At 41.0% G+C, this 19,093-nt stretch overlaps 2 non-coding genes across 2 annotated transcripts; both read right to left on the bottom strand.

Annotated features, from left to right (window-relative positions):
- Positions 1-229: 229 nt before the first annotated feature.
- On the bottom strand, positions 230-336 carry LOC120281443. Its single transcript, XR_005542583.1, has one exon. It is a non-coding gene; the product is annotated as a small nucleolar RNA R71 (small nucleolar RNA).
- Positions 337-3,753: 3,417 nt separating this feature from the next.
- Positions 3,754-3,860, bottom strand: LOC120281457. The gene has a single exon (XR_005542597.1). It is a non-coding gene; the product is annotated as a small nucleolar RNA R71 (small nucleolar RNA).
- Between the last annotated feature and the right edge of the window lie 15,233 nt (positions 3,861-19,093).

Consider the following 19,093-nt stretch of genomic DNA (forward strand, 5'->3'; position numbering starts at 1 on the left):
TCTTGCAAATGAAGATGCCCATGACCATCTCTCCCGTTTCCTTCAAATCTGTTCTACTTTCAAGATAAATGGTGTGACAGACGATGCGATCCGGCTATGATTATTCCCTTTAAGTTTGAGAGATGGAGCATACTGGTGGCTCACATCCTTACCGCCGGGATAGATCAAAACATGGAAAGACATGGTGGAAAAATTTTTGTGAAGGTATTTTTCTCCTAGCAAAGCGGCGAAGCTAAGACAAGAAATTTCGGCATTCAAACAAGGAGAGTCAGAGACACTTTTTGAAGCTTATGAGAGATTCAAAGACCTTCTTCGAAGATGTCCCCATCATGGCTTTGCTTCTTGGATGCGGGTCCAGATCATCTACAACGGGTTGAACTATGCAACTCGTCAATTAATTGATGCCGCAGCGGGAGGATCTCTTAGCAACAAGTACCCTGACTAAGCCAAGCAACTACTTGAATCAATGGAAAACAATGAGTCTCATTGGGCCTCAAGAGGTGTACCACAAAAAGGGGCCATAATTTATGAACTCAGTGTTAATGATGCTCTTGCCGCGAAGGTGGATGTGTTATCTCGGAAGCTAGACATGCTCATGGGTAATAGTTCGAAGTCAGAGTTGGTGATGAGTTGTAGCACTTGTGGTAGAGGGCATGGAGTTTCCCAATATCCTATTGCTAGTTCCTCCGTTGCCCCAATTGAGAATGTTAATTATATTGGGGGACAAAGGCTACAAGGGAATCCCTATAGCACAACTTATAATCCTTGGTGGAAGCACCACCCGAACTTTTCATGGAATCAGGGGCAACAACAAAAAGCTGCACCACCTCCACAAGGTTCCCAAATGCAACAACCAATTTTGGAGAAGAGGTTCACTACTGAAGATGTGCTCGCCAAGTTCATGATTAACACTGAATCAAGATTCAATAGCATAACTAGCAGTATGGATACTCAGTTCAGTAAGGTGAATGCTCAGCTTGCTTAACACGCCGGACAGTTCAATAAGATAGGCTCAATTTTACGGAACCTCCAAGCTTCTGTACAATCTCTTGAGCACCAAGTGAGGCAGCTTGCTAGAGCAAATTCTGAGCGACCTTCAGGCAGTCTTCCTAGCAACACTAAGGAGAACCCAAGAGAGCACTTGAAGGCCATCGTCTTTAGAAGCGGGAAACAAGTTGAGACAAGGGTCGGAGTTGACCCAAGTGTCAAGGAAACTAGGGTAGCCGAAGTGGAAGACCCTAACATAGTGGAGAAAGTTGTTGAGAAAGGCAAGCAAAGTGAAGATAAGGAAATTCCACCAAAGGGTTCATCAAAGCCGTCTGAATACAAACCTCCAATTCCCTATCCGACAAGATTGAATCAAGATAAGGAGGATGCTCAATTCAGAAAGTTTATCAACATCTTCAAGCAACTCCACATAAACATCCCGATAGTGGAAGCTTTAACTCAAATGCCCAAGTGATAAGTGTCTAAATGTACGTATTTGAATGCATGTATTTGTTACCTCTAGCATGTACTTTCATTAGAATTGATGCCCGTTTTGTGCTTAATCGTGTGTTATTTGCTTTGCAGGGCACGGGAACGCCATGGATGACACGAGGATATGATTCGGGCGAGAAAGAGAAGAAAACCAGGCCGCGTACTGTAGTTTGTTTTACTGTAGCTGGACTACTGTAGCATCGCCACTGTAGCACCTGGAGAGTTTCAAGTCAGGAATTGGATCATGGCATACGGCCTCAATGCTGCCCAGTATGGAGCCCGGGATGATCACTGTAGCTATAATAGAAGATATTTACTTGATGGAGTTTGCCTACCCCAAATAGTGTCAATGTGGAGCTCCATAGCGAGTGGTATGGCACTCAGGATGGAGGCCATGGCGAGTGGTATAGCACTTTGTATAGCACTTAGGATGGGGGCTATGATGAGTGGTCTAACACTTGGTATAGCACTCAGGATGGAGGCCATGAAGGGGGTATGATGAGTGGTATATAGGGTGATTTTGGGGGACTTTTGGAGGACTTTTTGGCTGGGCTTTTTGGGAGACTCTAGGGTAGATTTTGGGAGAGTTTTTGGCAGCCACTACTTGGAGGAAGGAGAGAAACGAAGACACCATTCTTTTGGAGAGTTTGGCTTGAAGCTTGGGAAGATAAAGGGCTTGAATTTAAAGGGGAAGCTTTATCATGAAAGGAGGAGAAGCATTCGGCATCTCTAGGGCTAGAAGAAGCATCATTCGGCCGGCATTCTCTCTCCTCTTCATCATTCGGACTAGGTAGTGTCATTTATGCATTTATTTCTTGCTTTTGTTGTGGTTGAGATACTCATTTATATGATGGCACACTAGACCCCCAAGGCCACCGGATGTAAGTGAACCTTGGTGGGTTCATCTTGTATTTTGGATGCTACACTTCTATTTGGATTGCATTGGTGTGATTTATGATTTGGCTCATTGTATTTCATGCCTAGAACTATTATGTGGAGAAATCCTTAGTTCTTTTTTGAGTTGTACATGCAGACGTGACCTACTCGCATGTACTAGATCGTTAATGAGCTAATAGGGGTATTTGTTGACCAACATACCAAGAAATTGGGTGTAGGTATCCCCTCCGAACCATGAGGATAAACTTAGGTTAAGTGCATCCTTGTTGCGTGATCTCCATTCACTTAATGCAATCGTAGGAATATGACTAAGGAGAGATCCTTGTCATCATTTGTACGGGATTAGGGTTTAACCGCCGAGAAATTGGGGTTGAACTATTATTGAGGTTCGTCGTTCTAAATCACCCTTGCCATGTATTTTTATGCATCCTTATACCTTGATGACCTTTCTTTGGAATCCTCATCCCTAGGCCTATTCTTATCATCATTGCTCTTGTGATTTTCTTGCTTGCCTTAGAGTTGTTATACTTGTGTTTTATTTACATCCTTGCATGTATTAGAGTAGTATACCATGCTTAATGTGTAAGGTTAGAAAGTTAGTGATGGAGGAGTAATAGGAGCTCCTTAACCCGTGGAATACGATTCTTGGGCTTTCGCTTAAGGTATTACTTGGCGACCCCATACACTTGCGGGTGATCAATCAAGTTTTTGGCGCCGTTGCCGAGGACTTTAGGAATTCTAGGAAACTTCTAGCTTATTGCTCTAACCATTTTTCTTTTCTTTTATTTCTTCTTTTCATTTGTTGTATTTCTTTTTGAGCTTAACTTTCTTTATCTTTCTTAACTTTGCAAGGTACTGTGCATGACACGAGCAAATTGATCAAATTTAGTTGCACAAGACAGTGAAATTGAGAGAACCTTGCATCGAAGACTTAGAGAAGTGGGCGAAAGCATTAGTGAAAGAAACATTGAAATTGAGGACACAGAATCTGTAATCATGGCCGAAGAAAGACGTACTCTATCCGAATATGAAAGGCCACAATTCACAGGCGAAGAATTTAGTGTGCAAGTGCCATCCATCGCCACCAATAATTTTGAGATCAAGGCAAGCACCATCGGCATGGTCCAAAATTCAGTCCAATTTAATGGCCTTGCAAATGAAGATGCCCATGATCATCTTTCCCGTTTCCTTCAAATTTGTTCTACCTTCAAGATAAACGGGGTGACTGACGATGCGATCCGGCTACGATTATTTCCTTTCAGTTTGAGAGATGGAGCATATCGGTGGCTCACATTCTTATCGCCGGGGTTGATCAAAACATGGAAAGATATGGTGGAGAAATTTTTGGTAAGTTATTTTCCTCCTAGCAAAGCGGCGAAGCTAAGGCAAGAAATTTCGGCATTCAAACAAGGAGAGTCAGAGACACTATTTGAAGCCTATGAGAGATTCAAGGACCTTCTTTGAAGATGTCCCCATCATGGCTTTGCTTCTTGGATGCGGGTTCAGATCATCTACAACGGGTTAAATTATGCATCTCGTCAATTAATTGATGCCGCAGCGGGTGGATCTCTTAGTAACAAGTATCCCGATGAGGCCGAGGAACTCCTTGAATCAATGGCAAACAATGAGTCTCATTGGGCCTCAAGAGGTGCACCACAAAAAGGGGCCGGAATCTATGAAGTCAATGCTAATGATGCTCTTGCCTCTAAGGTTGATGTGTTATCCAAAAAGTTAGACATGCTTATGGGTAGTAGCTCAAAGTCAGAATCGGTGATGAGTTGTAGCACGTGTGGTGGAGGGCATGGAGTCGCCCAATGTCCTATTACTAGTTCCTCCGTCCCCCCTATTGAGAATGTTGATTATATTTGGGAACAAAGGAGACAAGGGAATCCCTACAGCGCAACTTATAATCCGGGGTGGAAGTACCACCCAAACTTTTCATGGAATCAGGGGAAACAACAAAAAGCTGTACCACCTCCACAAGGTTCCCAAATGCAACAACCAATCTTGGAGAAGAGATTCACTATTGAAGATGTACTTGCCAAGTTCATGATTAACACTGAATCAAGATTCAACAGCATAACTAGCAGTATGGATACTCAGTTCAGTAAGGTGAATGCTCAGCTCACTCAACATGCCTGGCAGTTCACTAAAATTGGCTCCATTTTGCGTAACCTTCAAGCTTCTGTGCAATCCCTCAAGCACCAAGTGGGGCAGCTTGCTAAAGCTAATTCTGAGCAACCTTCAGGTAGTCTCCCTAGTAACACTGAGGATAACCCAAGAGAGCACTTGAAGGTCATCGCCTTTAGAAGCGGGAAATAGGTTGAGACAAGGGTCGGAGTTGACCCAAGTGTCGAGGAGACTAGGGTAGCCGAAGTGGAAGACCCTAACATAATGGAGAAAGTTATTGAGAAAAGCAAGCAAAGCGAAGATAAGGAAAGTCCTCAAAAGGGTTCATCAAAGCCGTCGGAATACAAACCTCCAATTCTCTATCCGGCTAGATTGAAGCAAGATAAGGAGGATGCTCAATTCAGAAAATTTATCAACATCTTCAAGCAACTCCACATAAACATCCCGATAGTGGAAGCTTTAACTCAAATGCCCAAGTATGCCAAGTTTTTGAAAGAATTGCTAACAAACAAGAGAAAGTTGGAAGAAGAGGGCACAGTTGCACTCACGGGAAATTGCTCGGCCATTTTGGAGAAAAAGCTCCCACAAAAATTGAAGGATCCGGGAAGCTTCATAATCCCATGTGTACTCGAGGGTGGAGTTCAAGAAAATGCCTTAGCGGACTCGGGGGCAAGCATTAATGTTATGTCCTACACCATGTATGTGAAGCTTGGTCTTGATGAACTTAGACCCATGAGAATGATTCTACAATTGGCAAATCGATCAACAAGGAAGCCTCGTGGGATTGTAGAAGATGTGATTGTCCGAGTGGACAAATTTGTGTTCCCCGTGGATTTTGTCATCATGGATATTGGCGAAGATGTAGAGACACCATTGATTCTTGGTCGGCCATTCCTCACTACCTCCGGTGCCCTAATCGACCTTAAAGGAGGAAAATTAACATTAAGAGTTGGTGAGGAAGAAGCAGTGTACATTCTACCGATGGCCATGAAACACTCTTTAGACCATGATGACATGCTCTATTTTGTTGATGAAATTGAACTTTTAATTTTTGATTGTGTGTAGGAGGTGCTATCATTTAACCCACTGGATGAATTTTTGGAAGAGCTAGGAAATGAAGATTAAGAAGAACCTCACTCTCCTCTACCAAGTTCCAATTTGAAGAGGCCAATGGAGAAGGTTATGTGCACCAATGCCAAAGAAAAAGAAAAGAAATATTCAATGTTGAAAAAGATTTGGAGGGAGGTTCGGAAAAAAAAAAAGAAGAAAGGTAGTACTCATTCTCATCAAACACCTCAAGAAAAGAAGGTACAATCTTCATCTCCCTTTGTTCATGAAGAGTGTGAAATTCATTCATTGATGTCTTTGAATTTACCGGGAGGAAACACCAACAATTTGAAGATGACCGAGGGAAATTTCAAATTATTCGAGCCCCCATGAGGTAAGTGAAAAGGTACGTCAAGCTCGTGACGTTAAACAAGCGCTTCTTGTGAGGCAACCCAAGCATTCAGGGATTTATTTTCATGTTTGTGTGTTTTTTGTGTTCATGTTCTTGTCATTTTTCGTATTTTCTTAGAGTTGCTAATTTGAATAAGTCCATGCACTTATTATTTTATTTATCATGATCATTGTCCATGTTGTTGTTCACGTGATTTTATTGTGGAGTTGCACTTGTTTGGGCTATCATTTTATGTGATTAGATCGAAATTTTGAACCATTAGTTCATGATGGAGATGATTTTAGAACACTTTGTAGCCATGCCCATGTGTTTGGAGAAGCAAACAAGACTTTATAACATGTTTTGAGAGCCTTACGGCCTCTATGAGGAGTGCATAGAGGCCACGAGAAAATTCCAGAATTTTTACACTACTCCTCGCGGGCTCTATGAGGAGTGCATAGAGACCATCAAGAACCATCCAGAACTTTTTAACTAGGCTTCACGGGCTATATGGGGAGTGCATGGAGGCCGCGAGAAAATTCCAGAATTTTTACACTACTCCTCGTGGGCTCTATGAGGAGTGCATAGAGACCATCAAGAACCATCCAAAACTTTTACACTACTCCTCGCGGGCTCTATGAGCACCTCATAGAGGCCGTGAAGACCCTTATTCTTCATGTAAACATTGCCAACTTGTCTCTCTCTTCATTCTTCTTCTTCTCCAACCGAGACCTCACTTCCATGATCTACCTCTCCATGGCCGGATCTCACTAAATACCACTCTAAATCATCTCCACATCTCCTTGGATAGTAGATCTAGTGTTCTTCTTCAAGCTCCACTCTAGTGCTCTCCATCTTTGTTGGTATGATGCTTGTTGGGAATGAAAAATTTTCTTTTCTTTTATTCTTGCTTTCTTGAGTTTTTGTGTGGATTGTTTCAAGCTTTTAGCTTGTATTTTGTGGCATGAACATCATGTCTTTGATTGATCTCGAATTTATGTACAAAATTTTTCAAATTCATGATGTTGGGGAAACTCTTGCAAATTGAATAGTATCCATACGGGCTCCTTATGCCCGTATGGATCCTATTCACCCCATTTTCTTCATGTTTCATCACTTTTCATGCCACATGATACACTCTCTTGGATTCCTTTAATTCTTACTTGAATTTTTATTGATGTAGGAATGCCACAAGTCAAGAAATTTGCCTCCAAACGTCCAAGAAACACAATACCAACCCCGAAGAACCCCACTTTAAGCATGCTTATCATAAGGCGAAGTGTGAAGCTTCGATGACCAAACCATGTGGCACACTTCATCACATAGAATATGGTATTTTGGAAACATTTGGGATGGATGAATAATTCAAGGAATTACTTTCACATGATTTTTGGTGAATCTATTCTCAATTGACGATCCTAACTTTCACCAATTTACTTTGAAGGTTTTGAGCAATTTTGAAGCACACCATGACAACCACATCTTCAACATCTTGTGATGACTAGTTGGACATTTGAGCATGGACATTTGGTTTATTTCTTTAGTTTGTTTATTTTGCTTTACTTTTGATGCATGTGTGTTTGTTTAATGTTAATAAGTTGGGGAGGGGATGCCCTACCAACCTTATGTAGAACTTTACTACTCTTTATCTAGTATTTTGTATTTTGACTACTTCCTATTATGTATTTTTGCAATCTTAATCTTTGTTTGGATTGATGATGCCCCTTATGCCTTGCAGGGCATTAAGGGAGCTTGGTGAGCCTCCCCACATTCCATGGAAGCCGGACCCAACATAAAACGCTTGCGACACCTTTTGTTCGGGTCACTGCCCGCCATATGCACAAGATTAACCGGGGAAGTTTGTTCCACCCTCCTCCATTGTTTTCATTGCATATATTACCATGCTTTTCATGATTAGTGTACATTGGGGACAATGTACATCACTAGGTGGGGGATGGGTGTATTTTATGATCTAGGTTATTATTTGCATGCTAGTTTACCCATGATGGCTTGTTCATTATTGGAAGACTCTTATAGCATGGATTAATGATTGATTTAAGTTACATATTTGTTATTGTACTCTATTGAATCATGTTTCACCTCTAGTATTGTCTTGTGCACTGAATCTTGTGTTGATGCCCTAGGAATAGCCAACTTGACTACTCTATCTCTCTTGTATGCTTAACACACAACTTTGAGTATTTGGTCTTAGAGTGTTAAGTTCTTTCATTCAATGAACTCTTAAGAACTTCTAAGTCTTATTGACCTAACCCTAGTTTTGTTGCATGTAGAGTAGTCTGAAGGCGTGATCTAGGGTGATTGTGAAAAAAAAAGAAATGAAAAAGTGAAAAGAGAAAAAGAAAAATGAGTCTATGCCAGTATTCCTCTGCTAATGAAGCATGAATGCGTCTATGTAGACTGTAATCGAGTAGTTGGGTGGCTCTTGTGCCTAACCAGCATGTCCACCCTCCAGAAAGATTTTTGGTACAGTCTATGTTAGTCGGACTCGAAAAAGAAAGAAAAATGAAATGAAATAAAAATAAAAACCCTAGTGATCTTTTTGGCTACCTACTAGAGGTTTTGAGAAGAATAGGGAGTTAGTTCGAGTTCAAGACTTGGAAGGATTTTACTTGTTCATTGAAGTAGTGCTTAGCATTTTAGGACTTAGTACTCTTTGCATGTGGAGTGATTAGCATCTGGAGCTGTACTCATTGAGGTCAGTAGGCTAGACCAGGTCAGGGTAGATGAAATACAAGGTTCACACACATGGCACAGACAATTAGGAGATGAGACAGGATCTTTTTGTTGTGCTTAATGTTTGTAACTCATTATCTATTTATCATTTTTCAATGCTTGTAGAGGCTTGTATTAATTTGAGCCGGAGGTAATACATTTAGCCACTTATTATTATCTTTGTTTTTCATGATATGTTTGCTTCGGAACAAGCAAATGCTTAGGTGTGGGGATATTTTATAAGTGTCTAAATGTACGTATTTGAATGCATGTATTGTTACCTCTAGCATGTACTTTCATTAGAATTGATGCCCGTTTTGTGCTTAATCGTGTGTTATTTGCTTTGCAGGGCACGGGAACGCCATGGATGACACGAGGATATGATTCGGGCGAGAAAGAGAAGAAACCCAGGACGCGTACTGTAGCTTGTTTTACTGTAGCTGGACTACTGTAGCATCGCCACTGTAGCACCTGGAGAGTTTCAAGTCAGGAATTGGATCATGGCATACGGCCTCAATGCTGCCCAGTATGGAGCCCGGGATGATCACTGTAGCTATAATAGAAAATATTTACTTGATGGAGTTTGCCTACCCCAAATAGTGTCAATGTGGAGCTCCATAGCGAGTGGTATGGCACTCAGGATGGAGGCCATGGCGAGTGGTATAGCACTTGGTATAGCAATCAGGATGGGGGCTATGATGAGTGGTCTAACAGTTGGTATAGCACTCGGGATGGAGGCCATGAAGGGGATATGATGAGTGGTATATAGGGTGATTTTTGGGGACTTTTGGAGGACTTTTTGGCTGGGCTTTTTGGGAGACTCTAGGGTAGATTTTGGGAGAGTTTTTGGCAGCCACTACTTGGAGGAAGGAGAGAAACAAAGACACCATTATTTTGGAGAGTTTGGCTTGAAGCTTGGGAAGATAAAGGGCTTGAATTTAATGGGGAAGCTTTATCATGAAAGGAGGAGAAGCATTCGGCATCTCTAGGGCTAGAAGAAGCATCATTCGGCCGGCATTCTCTCTCCTCTTCATCATTTGGACTAGGGAGTGTCATTTATGCATTTATTTCTTACTTTTGTTGTGGTTAAGATACTCATTTGTATGATGGAACACTAGACCCCCAAGGCCACCGGATGTAGGTGAACCTTGGGGGGTTCATCTTGTATTTTGGATGCTACACTTCTATTTTGATTGCATTGGTGTGATTTATGATTTGGCTCATTGTATTTCATGCCTAGAACTATTATGTGGAGAAATCTTTAGTTCTTGTTTGAGTTGTGCATGTAGACGTGACCTACTCGCATGTACTAGATTGTTAATGAGCTAATAGGGGTATTTGTTGACCAACATACCAAGAAATTGGGTGTAGGTATCCCCTCCGAACCATGAGGATAAACTTAGGTTAAGTGCATCCTTGTTGCGTGATCTCCATTCACTTAATGCAATCGTAGGAATATGACTAAGGAGAGATCCTTGTCATCATTTGTACGGGATTAGGGTTTAACCGCCGAGAAATTGGGGTTGAACTATTGTTGAGGTCCGTCGGTCTAAATCACCCTTGCCATGTATTTTTATGCATCCTTATACCTTGATGACCCCTCTTGGGAATCCTCATCCCTAGGCCTATTCTTATCATCATTGCTCTTATGATTTTCTTGCTTGCCTTGGAGTTGTTATACTTGTGTTTTATTTACATCCTTGCATGTATTAGAGTAGTATACCATGCTTAATGTGTAAGGTTAGAAAATGAGTGATGGAGGAGTAATAGGAGCTCCTTAACCCCGTGGAATACGATCATTGGGCTTTCGCTCAAGGTATTACTTGGCGACCCCCTACACTTGCTAGTGATCAATCACTAAGTATACCAAGTTTTTAAAAGAATTGCTAACAAACAAGAGGAAATTGGAAGAAGAGGGCACAGTTGCACTCACGGGAAATTGCTCAGCCATTTTGGAGAAGAAGCTCCCATAAAAATTGAAAGATCCGGGAAGCTTTATAATTCTATGTGTACTTGAGGGTGGAGTTCAAGAAAATGCACTAGCGGACTCGGGGGCAAGCATTAATGTTATGCCCTATACCATGTATGTGAAGCTTAGTCTTGATGAAATTAGACCCACAAGAATGATTTTACAATTGGCGGATCGATCAACAAGGAAGCCTCATGGGATTGTAGAAGATGTGATTGTCCGGGTGGACAAATTTGTATTTCCTGTGGATTTAGTTATCATGGATATTGATGAGGACGTTGAGACATCGTTAATTCTTGGTCGGCCATTCCTCACTACCTCCGGTGCCCTAATTGACCTTAAAGGTGGGAAATTAACAATAAGTGTTGGAGAGGAAGAAGTAGGGTACACTCTACTGGCGGCCATGAAACACTTTTTAGACTATGATGACATGCTTTATTTTGTTGATGAAATTGAATTTTTAATTTCTGATTGTGTGCAGGAGGTGCTATCATTAAATCCATTGGATGAGTACTTGGGAGAGCTAGGAAATGAAGATCAAGAAGAACCTCACCGTCCTCTTGCAAGTTCTGATTTGAAGAAACCAAAGGAGAAGGTTATGTGGACCAATGCCAAAGAAAAAGAAAAGAAAGATTCAATGTTGAAAAAAATTTGGAGGGAGGTCCGAGGAAAGAAAAAGAAAGGTAGTATTCATTCTCATCCAACACATCAAGAAAAGAAGGTACAATCTTCACCTCCCTTTGCTCATGAAAAATGTGAGTTTTATTCATTGATGTCCTTGAATTTACCGGGAAGAAACAACAATAATTCAAAGATGACTGGGGGAAATTTCAAATTATTCGAACCCCCATAAGGTAAGTGAAAAGGTACATCAGGCTCGTGACATTAAACAAGCGCTTCTTGGGAGGCAACCCATCCATTCGGGGGTTTATTTTCATGTTTGTGTGGCCTTTGTGTTCATGTTCTTGTCATTTTTCGTATTTTCTTAGAGTTGTTAATTTGAATAAGTCCATGATCTCATTATTTTGTGTATCATGATCATTGTCCATGTGGTTGTTTACTTGATTTTATTGTGGAGTAACACTTGATTTGGCTATCATTTCATGCATTAGATAGAAAATTTGAACCATTATTTCATGATGGAGATGAACTTAGAGCACTTTGTAACCATGGCCATATGTTTGGAGAAGCAACCAAAGCCTTAAACACATATTTTTAAAGCTATACGGCCTCAATGAGCTGCTTATTGAGGCCGTCAAAGAAATCCAGAAACTTTGCACTAGTCTATACAGCCTCAATGAGCTGCTCATTGAGGCTGTCAAGACCATCCCAAGACTTTGAACTACCCTATACGGCCTCAATGAGCTGCTCATTGAGGCCGTCAAGACCATCCAAAAAGTTTTAACTACTCTATACGGCCTCAATGAGCTTCTTATTGAGGCCGTATGGAGTCATGTTTGTCATGTAAACATTGCTAACTTTTCTCTCTCTTCATTCTCATTCTTCTCCAAACGAGTCCTAGCTTCCATTGTCCATCATCCCATGAACGAATCTCACCAAATATTGTTCTAATTCATCTCCACATCTCCTTGGGAAGTATATCTAGTGTCTTTCTTCTTGCTCCACTCAAGTACTCTCAATTTTTTTGTTGGTAAGAATGCTTGTGTGAAGAAAATTTTCTTTTCTTTCCTTCTTGCTTTCTTGAGCTTTTGTGTGGATTGTTTCAAGCTTTTTGCTTGTATATTGTGGGATGATCATCATGTCTTGGAATTATCTCAAATTTGTGTACAAATTTTTTTGAATTCATGAATGAGGGGAGACTCTTTCAAATTGAATAGTATCTATACGGGCTTCATATGCCCGTATGGATCCTATTCACTTGAATTTCTTCATGTTTTGTCCATTTTCATGCCACATTATACATCTTCTTGGATTTCTTTAATTCTTATTTGAATTATTATTGATGTAGGAATGCCACACGTCAAGAAACTCGCTTCTAAACGGCCGCGAAACGAGTCTCACATCCTCGACAAACCTCGCTTTTCTTGTTCTCTTCACAAGACCCGTTATAAAAGTTTAAAGACTAAACCACTTGGCACTCTTCATCATATTGAATGGAGTGTTCTTGAAGAACTTGGGTGAGATGAACAAGTGAAAGATTTATTTGCTTGCAATGGTTGGACGGAACTATTTTCCATTAATGAACCTACTTTTCGCCAACTTACGTTGGAGATGTTGAGTACATTTGAGGCGAAGCAAGATGAGAGGAGTGTTCTCATTCGATGACCTGGTTCCATTAAGTTTCAAGCTTTTGGGAAGACTCATGAGATGAACCACATGGAATTTGCAAAACACATGGGAATTTATGATGATGAGTTCATTAGCGCGTCATTGCTTAATCGGCCCCACATTGATTATCCAATTGGCATGAGTGCAAGCAAGTATTGGAATTTTTAGCTCTGAGTGACACCACAAACACGCGTAAGGCTACTCGTTTGGTGAACCCCCTCCATAGATATATTCATGCTCTCATTACCCGCTCTATTGGAGGTCGGAAAGATAGCACGGGTGTAGTTACACAGTCCGACTTGTTCATCATGTACGGCATCCTTGAGGAGCATCCTATCTATCTTGGGCATCTTGTCACTAAAACGTTCATTCATTAGGCTCAGTTTGTTCATCTAGGAGCTATCTTTGCAGGGCCCTACATCACAAGATTGATTCGAGGCATGAATTTGTTGGACCGTACTCGAGGCATGACTATGGTCGGGGAAATGGCACCTCTTAGAGCACCTGTCTTGAAAGCAATTGGTTTGTTACAGAAGAAGAGTGGCACATGTAGACTTGCTTCGCACTTGACCACAGGAAAATCCAGTCAGCAGGACCATGATGTGTCAGAGTTTGAATCTGATGAAGCACCCACTCAGGACCCACCTGGCACCTCATTCCCATCAGACTTTGACTCTAGATTCAAGGGTATGGAGGATGACATTCAGGCTATCCATCATGAGCAGCACGAGATGTGAGGACAGATCTACCAGGTTCTTGAGGATCAGCGCAAGCTCAAAGAGCACTTTCAGCAGTTCGTCATCTCCTCCCGTGGATCATCCTCACAGGCTACTACTGCTTCCTGCTCCATTTCCCCGCCACCTGCAGCACCATTTGATGATATCTTTCATTTCTGAGCATGGAAACTTGTTTTTATTCTGCAGCTTGTCTCTTTACTTTTGATGTATGTGTGTTTGTTTGGTTTGAATAAGTTGGGGAGGGGATGCCCTGCCAACCTTATGTAGAGCTTTGCTACTCTTTATCTAGTATTTGTGTGTTTTGACTACTCCCTAGTACTTATTTTTGCAATCTTAATTTTTGTTTGGAATGATGATGCCGCTTTATGCCTTGCAGGGCATTAAGGAAGCTGGACCTGACATGAAAAGCTTGCAACACCTTTTGTTCGGGTCAAATCTCGCCGTGTGCACAAGAATAACCGGGGAAGTTCGTTCCACCCTCCTCCATTGTTTTCATTGCATATATTACCATGCTTTTCATGATTAGTGTACATTGGGGACAATGTACAACTATAGGTGTGGGGATGGGTGTATTTTGTATATTAGGGTTATTATTTACTTGCTAGTGTACCCATGATGGCTTGTTCATTCTTGTAAGACTCTTCTAGCATGGATTAATGATTGATGTGAGTTACATGCTTTGTGTGCTTTACTGAATCTTGTTTCACCTCTAGTATTGTCTTGTGCACTGAATCTTGTGTTGTTGCCCTGGGAATAGCCAACATGACTATTCTAACTCTCTTGTATGCTTAACAGACAACCTTGAGTATTTGGTCTTAGAGTATTAAGTTCTTTCATTCAATGAACTCTTAAGAACTTCTAAGTTTTGTTGAGCTAGCCCTAGTTTTGTGGCATGTAGAGTAGTCTAAAGACGTGATCTAGGGTGAATGTGAAAAAGAAAATGGAAAAAAAATGAAAAAAAATGAAAAGAGAAAAAGAAAAAAAAATGAGTCTATGTCAGTATTCCTCTGCTAATAAAGCATGAATGCGTCTATGTAGACTGTAATCGAGTAGTTGGGTGGCTCTTGTGCTTAACTAGCATGTGCACCCTCCAGAAATATTTTTTGGTGCAGTCTATCTTAGTCGGACTCGAAAAAGGAAAAGAAAAAAAATAAAATGAACTGAAAAAAAAAACTTAGTGATCTTGTTGACTACCTACTAGAGATTCTGAGAAAGAAAATGGGAGTTAGTTCGAGTTTAGGACTTAGAAGGATCTTACTTGTTCACTTGAGTAGCACTTAGCATTTTAAGACTTAGTACTCTTGCTTGTGGAGTGATTAGCATCTAGAGCTGTACTGATTGAAGTCAGTAGGCTAGACCAGGTCAGGGTAGATGAAATACAAGGTTCACACACATGGCACAGACATATAGGAGGTGAGACAGGATTTGTTGTTGTGCTTAATGTTTGTAACTCATTATCTATATATCATTTTCCAATACTTTGTAGAGGCTTGTATTTATTTGGGCCGGAGGTAATACATTTAGCCACTTATCATTATCTTTGTTTCTCATGATGTATTTGCTTGGGGACAAGCAAATGCTTAGGTGTGGGGATATTTGATAAGTGTCTAAATGTACGTATTTTAATATATGTATTTATTGCCTCTAGCATGTATTTTTATAAGAATTGATGCCCGTTTTATCCTTAATCGTGGGTTATTTGCTTTGCAGGGCATGGAAACACCACGGAGGACACGAAGATAAAATTTGGCCAAAAAAGAGAAGAAAACCATGTCACGGTACTGTAGCGTATTCACTGTAGCAAAGTAATGTAGATGGAATAGTTTAGTATCGGCTCTGTAGTAAGATCACTGTAGCTGCCACTGTAGCACCTGGAGTGTTTTCAAGTCAGGAATCGAATCATGGCATACGGCCTCAATGCTGCCCGGGATGGAGCTCGGGATGATTACTATAGCTATTGAAGAGGGCAATTTTCTTGAAGGAATACTGGCTCAATGAGGTGCTCATTGAGCCAGTATAGATACTATTGTGAGAAGCCTTTGTATACTTTGCCTGCCCCAAACGGCCTCAATGAGGTCCTCATTGAGCCAGTAGACCACCTCAATGAGGTCCTCATTGAGCCGTTATACCACCACTATAGAGGCCAATTTGAGGAAGATGATGGGGGTATATGAGGGTATTTGGAAGGCCATTTGAGCAACTTTTTGGGAGAGTTCTTGGCAGCCATTACTTAGGAGGAAAAGGAGAATGAAGATATCATTCTTGGGAGTGTTTAGGATTGAGGCTTGGGGAGATCAAGAGCTATGACTTCAAGGGGAGAGCTTCATCATCAAAAGAGGAGGAGCATTCGCCATTCTTTGGGCTAGAGGAAGCGTCGTTCGGCCAGCATTGTTCTTCTCCTTCATAATTCAGACTAGGGAGTGTCATTTATGCATTTACTTGTTTTTGTTGAGATTGATATGTTTGTTTGTATGATGGCACACTAGACCCCCAAGGACACCGGATGTAGGTGAACCTTGGGGGGTTCATCATGTATTTTGGATGCTACACTTATTTTTGGAATGCATTGGTGTGATTTATAGTTTGGCTCATTATGTTTCATGCCTAGAACTATTAATTGGAGAAATCCTTAGTTCTTGCTTGAGTTGTACATGTAGATGTGACCTACTCGCGTGTACTAGATCGTTAATGAGTTAAAAGGGGTAATCTTTGACCAACATACCGAGAAATTGGATGTAGGTAGCCCCTCTGAACCATGAGGATAAACTTAGGTTAAATGTGTCCTTATCGTGTGATCTCCATGTACTTAATGCAATCATAGGAATATGATTAGGGAGAGATCCTTGTCATTATTCATACGGGATTAGGGTTTAACCGCCAAGAAATTGGGGTTGAATTAATGTTGAGATCCGTCGGTCTAAATCACCGTTGCTATTTTATTCTTTTGCATCCACACATCATGATGACCCCTCTTGGGAATCCTCATCCCTAGGCCTATTCTTATCATCATTGCTCCTATGATTTTGTTACTTGCCCTGAAATTGCTATACTTGTGTTTTATTTACATTCTTGCATGTATTAGAATAGTATACCATGCTTAAGTGGTAAGTTTAGAAAGTAAGTGATGAAGGAGTAATAGGAGCTCCTTAGCTCCGTGGAATATGATCCTTGGGCCCTCGCTCGAGGTAGTACTTGGCGACCCCGTACACTTGCAGGTGAGCATACATTAGGCGGTACCGACACTTGACTTGCTGTTTCTTCATTTTTACTACTTCTGTATTTATATTTTGGACTTGTACACTCAGAAAGGACTTTCCTTCTGAGTTTATTTTCAGTTTGTTGTCTCAAGTTGTATTCATTGCTTTATCTTTTATATACTCGAGTTGTTTTTGTTTTTATTAAGCTTCACTGAACTTCCTCTTTTATGTGTGCAGATGGTCTTGTCATCATGGGAATTGAGACTTTGTCATGGGCACGGCCAAGGTATTTCGGCACTTGGCCGTGTGAGCTTCACAACCCTTTGGAACATTACTCCCAAGGATTTAATGCCATCAAATGCAACATTAGGAGTCAGGGGAGTATTATTTTGATTGCTTCTCCCACATTTGAATTTAATTGATATATTTTGAGTGAGCTTGCATGTGTACATTGGGGACAATGTACAACATAAGTGTGTGTGGGGGGGGGTGGTATGGGAGCTTGCATGTGTACATTGGGGACAATGTACAACATAAGTGTGGGGGAGTTTCATAGTGCACACATCTCTTTTATACTAGTTTTTGATTGATATACATGCTCACATAGCCAATGGCGGTTCACCTTAGTCGCATTGATTGTATTCTTGAGTTTAGGAGAATTTTTAACATTGAATGTTTTCATGCTCTAGTTTTTGCTTGAATTTCTAGGAATTTTTGCCCGATTGATACTTGTTGACACTACTCACTCCTTAAACTCTTTTTGAAACTCATGTTCGATGTTAAAGGTACTAGTTATAATTGTTTCTTTTGTTATTCTGAAAAAAAATGGAAAAATGAATAGAAGGAACAAAATAGGTTTATTGTTTATCTGTGATTGTTGGGTGGAAAGAGCTAGCACCTATGAAGTATGAAGCTACTCTCATAAGTCAGATACTAGTTATGCCCTAATGAGAGAAAGAGCTATCTCATAAGATGAGTGAAAGCTACCACTCCGGTAGAAAGATCTACCACCTTGAAAGTGTGAAAGCCACCTTAGCGGCCGCTTTGGAAAGGGCTATCTTATAGGATGTGTGAAGCTACTACCATCTTTGAAATTTTGTTACTTTTTGTAGATAAATAAGTCCCTTGTGTTTAGAACTTTGAGGAGTATACCTTGGGTTGTTTTGAGTGAGTTCACACACTTACACGATTTCGGGTTTGTTGTCCTTTTTGATTCAAGTTTTTAGCTAGAGCATTGATTTTCATATTTAGTGTTGAAATTTCCCTTACTTGTAGAATGCTCTCTTTGTATGCTTTGGTGAACCTAAGGCCAAGCACTTCAAATATTTCCTTCATCTATGCACATAATGTTTTAATTTTTTGCTTGAACCTAAGTCCAAGCACTTGCGGTCATAGTAGAGTGAATGGGCTAAGGGATGACCTTCTACTGGGGCTTAGTTGCAAGGACAATGGAGTGAAGCGTTGAAGTGATTTTAGCACCTAGGGCTTAATTGCGGCTAGGGACCTTCCACCTGGACCAAAGGGTTAGTTCTACATCTAGGAAAGTCCCTTTGGTCCAGGTGGAAGACCCCTAGCCACAATTAAGCCCTAGATGCTAAGATCACTTCTACGCTTCACTCCGTTGCACCTGCAACTAAGCCCCATCGAAAGGTCATCCCTTAGCCCATTCACTCTACTATGACCGTAAAGAACTCAAGGAAATGGAGGTAGAGTAAATCACACTGGAGGGGAAAGGGGACGCTCCGCTACCTCTCGACTCACCCTCTCAACCCTCTCCAACCTAGCTTTGTCTAACACTCGTGGTGTGTCACTCACTCACAAGGGTTACCAACAAGAACTCTCAACCCTAGTGTCACTCTAGGGGAGTATTCATACAATCAAGCATTCAAGATTGGAACTCATAATAAACATCAATTAATTGAAAGCATAATAAAGAGATTCAATGAAACGAATACATCCTAGGATTCACAAATACCCAAGTACCCACTAAGATGTTTAGCTCTCCATGGAGCTAGATACAATCAATGAAATTGAATATAAAAGCATAAAATCCATAGAAAACACCCTCGATAGTCATAGCGATGGTCTTGTTGAGAGTCCTCTACTCATCCCAAAGGTCCCTTTGTCTGGCCTAGGATACACCTCGCCGGATCAGTGCCGACGAAAGCTCTCCCAATAACCTTCTTCCAAACGGAGCGCAATGTCAGAGTTGTAGAACCTCTCC

This window comes from Dioscorea cayenensis, chromosome 17, assembly GCF_009730915.1.
Source record: "Dioscorea cayenensis subsp. rotundata cultivar TDr96_F1 chromosome 17, TDr96_F1_v2_PseudoChromosome.rev07_lg8_w22 25.fasta, whole genome shotgun sequence".
Taxonomy (NCBI): domain Eukaryota; kingdom Viridiplantae; phylum Streptophyta; class Magnoliopsida; order Dioscoreales; family Dioscoreaceae; genus Dioscorea; species Dioscorea cayenensis.